We start from the raw sequence: 5135 nt of genomic DNA, 5'->3' as shown, positions 1-5135 counted from the left end.
AGGAACTTGGTCACAGTGTCCCAAAATGTTGTTGTGATCAATTGACAAGTGTGCAGTGATGCGTGACTAACATTAAATGAAACTCATCGGGGTTGAGGCCAAGATAGGGAGTATCTGCACAATCAAACTTTTTCAAGTGGACTTCATGGTTTGTAGTTATTTCAAAAAATAGTCAGACGGACATTTCTTTTGGACATACTGTATTATGTGGTATAACATTTGTTTGCATTAAAAGAAAAACAAAAATTGCATTTAAAATATACGAACACTGTACACACTTACCATTACGCGCACACAGTCGTTTTCTGCTATGCTCGAGGATTAATGGCTTGTGTTTTCCTTTGTTCCCTGATCTAAACCTTTCCCAGAGACTTAGTGCACAAACGGCGTTGGAGGACAATAGGCACTGTCGTTCGAGTACCGTATTTTGAGTACCCATATGTGTACTCACAGTTGAGTTACTTGAAGAGACTTTTCGGAATGAATTTTGATGAACAGTTTGAGTAAAATGCAAGCAGGTCTTTAAAAATTAAGTCAAAGTGGCAAAATGTATAACAAGATCATAAACCAGATTTGTCCAGGTTTTGGCTTTTTGCAGCGCTAACGTTGGTCTTTTCCAAGACCTGGTCACAATTTATTTAGAGCAAATGCATTCAAGCTTCCTTCCTGATTGGTTTCCGTCTAGATTGGTGGGTGGGAGATCAAGACCAACACAATCATCAAGGAGCTCTCCAAACCTGGATGCTGGATGAGGAAGCAGCCTGGAGACCACGGAGAAGTTTTCCTTGGAAGATCAGCAAGGGAAGAAGTCACCACGCTCAAAGAGAAGGTAGAGAATCTCCTCCTTGCGCTCAAGCACCCCCCCCCCCTTCTATAGTGAAAACTATAAACTTTATTTTATTTTTTGTAAGTTGTCAGTTTGGCAGAATGATTCACATGTTAACTAATGCATGCAAAATAGAGAAAAAAGTAAATTTTATGACTATCATCCCACCTTATATTTTCAGCTATAGAAATGCCAACCCCCCCAAAAACAGATTTTTACCACCCTACCACACAGTTGTTTCTTATATGTAGACCAACAAAAATATTGGTCTCTGGTCAGACCAAAGTTACGATTGACGCGGGGACGTGGCTTTTTGTTTTTCAAGCTTGGATTGTACAGACAAGGCCAAGTTCAGGCAAGGACCATTAGTCGACTAGTGGTTGATTTGTGACGTACCTTACGCCTGCGCACTGATAGCAACGTGCGAACGTCTCTAGTCAAATGCTGGTCAAAATGTCATGGCAAAACTTCCGGATCCTGGCTCTCTGCTAGCGTTATGAATACGCACGGCTATTGGTTACCAGCGAAGCAACCAAACCCCAGTAGGCTGGTTCCAAATAGTCGACTAGCGTAGTCAATCACCGTCGACTAGACAGAGTTCGGGCAAAACGTTAATTAACCATTGGTCAACTATAGTCCTTGCGCGAACTTGGCCCAAGTTGGGGTACTATTTTGCTTTTTGGTGTCCTCATGTACATTGGTGTCCTCCATAATTTGCCTGGTGCTCTCGATGGTGCTCTCTAGCAATTTCCCATTCCTGGTGCTCTTTGTTAACAAAAATTGAGGAGATGCGGCAATAGAGGGCGCTGTCGGAGCTACCGCGAAACATTTGGAAAAAAAAGATTGACGTGCATGATTAAATCGACGCGCGCGCCGACCAGAGACCGACTTTTTTTTTGGCTAATAGAAAACACCACACTTTTTGTTCTTGGTGGCTTGATTATTTGTTTCAGTGTCCTATTCATTTCAGGGAGCCTTTCAGAGATCTCTCGGGTTATTCTGGATGGCTGCATGTCGAAGGAAACACATGCTTTATGTCAAAGGGAAATTAATGCTCTGTATAATTTTTGTTTGTGAAAACCCCCCCCTCAGCCCCACCTCCACCACCATCCCCCCCCCCCCCAGGCTTGACCCTACTCATCCCAACCTCATCTCCTTGAATCCAACTGGGAAAATGCAGGCTGCGCATCTTTGCCGCCACGGGCAAGAAGGAGCAAATGGACAGGGAGAAGATGAACATGGCCAACATGCTCAGCAAGTTCGCATCAACTGCTCGGACGTGGAGGTCATCCCGGACCTGAACAAGAAGCCCAAGGAGTAGAGCCTGAGACGGTTCAAGGAGCTGTCCAAACCCTGGATGCTGGATGAGGAAGCAGGGGAGACCACGGAGAAATTTCCTTGGAAGATCAGCAAGGAAGAAGTCACTACGCTCAACGAGAAGGTAGAATCTCCTTCTTGCGCTCAAGCACACGTACCCCCCCCCCCCCCCCCATCGTGGCTTATAAATGCTTGTACCAAATACACGATAACCAGCATGAGTACAACCAGTGAAGTGTCTCTCATTCCGGTTTCTGCTTGTTTAACTATAAAGCGCCCTCTTTTGTCCATGCATGGAGACAATACACTTAAAGCTTTCCCAGTGTCCACTTTACGCTTAGTCCCTGTTTGTGTGATTTTAAGTCCAGTCTTGCCAACATCTGTTATTATTGGGTCCAACCTTTGACATTCTGGAGGCTGATTTTCAATAATGAGATTGATCACTTTCAATCCATTTTTCGTACAACTCTCAGTTCATTTGATTTGCCAAGTGCATGGAACTCGACTTTAGTAAACATCAATAAATCACTCCATTTTTTCCGCCTGAAATCTTTTTTTTTCTTGCAGACCAACAGACAGATGCGGATCCGTGAATTGCTTCGCCAACATTCCCAGGAGGCTCAGCTCATTGTCATGTAAGTACAAACGGCGATAATGACCACTATCGACACTTAACCTATCACGGTGGAATTGCGTCAACGCAGCTTGTAAAATATTGTCTAAACATGATATACAAATGGACGCAGAACACCAAAATCTGAGACAAACAAAAGTTAACGTACAAAATTCCATGAGCCGTTTCGCGGATACCGCCATCTTTGAAATGGGGGGGGGGGGGCATTACATTGAAAAGTCATCCCATCAATCTCAGCTACAGTTGCATGATGAGACGTATTTTCATTGTAATGCCCCCCCCCCCCCCGAAAAAAATAATAATTCAAAGATGGCGGTATCAGCGAAAAGGCTTATAGAGTTGTCTAAGGGGCGTGGTTAACTCGCAAACGGCGGTAGGTCAATGGGTGGCGCTTTTCATGGCGGCACAATTGCTGACGTTTACACGAAATACCAAAAATTCTTTAAAAGCCGCCGGCGAAACAAGAAACTTTTTAAACAAAACTAAGGACACTGGTGTAAAAACTAAAAGTTACTTGTGTAAAAAGGGCACTCTTTACAGAATACTGGGGGGGGGGTGTTAACCGCTGGTGCAAAAAATGGGGCGGGGGTGAGCAATAAGTCTTGTGACCCAGTCTGACTGAGCTACTGTGGTCACCTGATCAAAAGTGGTGATCTGATTGGCCAATGTGCACTGTTGATTGACATGCAGGAAGGGTCCATTATAACCTTTTCTTTGATTTCTTGCAGGAGTCTACCTATTCCCAGGAAGCGTACTTGTTCAGCTTACATGTACATGTGCTGGCTGGAGACATTATCCAAGGATATGCTGTCAGCAGGGATGCCAAATATGGCATCCAAATAAAAGTCAATACAAAGAAATTCACTTGAAATGATAAAGTGACAAAGGACAATTCCAACCAGTTGAAAGACCCTCCTCACTTGAATGGAATTTGTGCTTTGTTTTGATTGATTTCGTTGAGATCGTTTTTTTACCATCTAACAGGCTCACACTTTCACTGATGTTTTCAAAGTGAGTTTCTTGAATGCAATCAAGTAATGCTGATTAAGAACAATAAAAGTCTTCAAATAATTTGGAGTCTTTTAATCAAGAAACACTTGTCAGACTTTTACGGGCTTTAAAAACAACAGCCAACTCCACTTTTTTCATTACTGTGGGCACGTTTCTGTTTCAACTGAAAGTAATTAAAATTATGTGGTTTTTTTTCATAACGAAGCCAAGCGAAAAAAAAGAGAGTATTTATCAACAATGGTGGTGCTTTTGGTAATCCTCAGAATGAGGTTTTATGCATACTGTTTTCATAGCAAGTCTATTGTTACTTTTACATAATTCTCTCATATTATAACATTTAAAATAATGCAATCATTTAATAAAAACCAGTGTGTTCTAATTGCTGTGAATAGCATTAGAATATTTCAAACAATTGTTAATCCAAATGCCAAGCTTAAAGTCTATAAGAAAATCAGATTCAATCACTCGAGACTTTTTTCGTGACATGAAATAAAATTGATACATGCATGGGATTGATTTAATTGACATCATCTGTGCTGGGCATACAGGGAACATATGGCAAAGAAAATAACATGTTACAGTAAACGCCCTAAAATTATCCAGGTATGTAGCAAAATATTTTGTTTGTTTGTCTGTATGTCTTTTATACTTTGGTTGCTTTAGGATACAGTTATTGTGTTTAATTAATCTGTTTTAAATACCCAATTCTACAAATAAGTTGCATTTATTTTCGGGAAAAAACACGTTATTTTATATGTTGACCAAGTGTGGCAATAAAAAACAATGGCGGTCAGAAACATGGCCTAAAAAATCCAGGTTGGTCGAGATAACACCATAAACACAATTTTTTTTAGTTGTTAACATTTCTGGATACATGGTGGCACTGCTTTATTGCAAACCTTTTGTTTCTAAAAAAAAAATGATGACCCAGCTTGCTTTGAAAAAATATTCCATCAAATAGTACTTCTCGATAGGCCTACAATGGGTCAAAAAAAAATCGGTCAAAAAACTTCACGCATACTTTTCACTATATCTCAATACTCATGCATAAAGCTAAGTATTTGTTTTGCAGAAAGTCAAAAAAAATTGGCAAATCATTGTTGTATACAGATCGGCGCATGCGCAATGCAAAAACCTTAATAATAATATTTTGTGACATTGTTATTGAACAATATTTCTTTTAATTCATTGGTTATTGTTTCGGCAAAATGGAAAGCGATTAAAACAATCAGCAACACGATGCTCGTGTATCTTTATGTGTTGGATTTGTTTTGTTTATTCGGGGTAAAGGAGGAAGCCACTGAATGAGGTGTGGTGATAGGAACTACTATACGCCCTACCGTGCAT

Source organism: Patiria miniata, unplaced genomic scaffold, assembly GCF_015706575.1.
Source record: "Patiria miniata isolate m_02_andy unplaced genomic scaffold, ASM1570657v1 HiC_scaffold_10, whole genome shotgun sequence".
In the NCBI taxonomy this organism is placed as follows: domain Eukaryota; kingdom Metazoa; phylum Echinodermata; class Asteroidea; order Valvatida; family Asterinidae; genus Patiria; species Patiria miniata.
Note: the sequence above shows the minus strand (reverse complement) of the source record.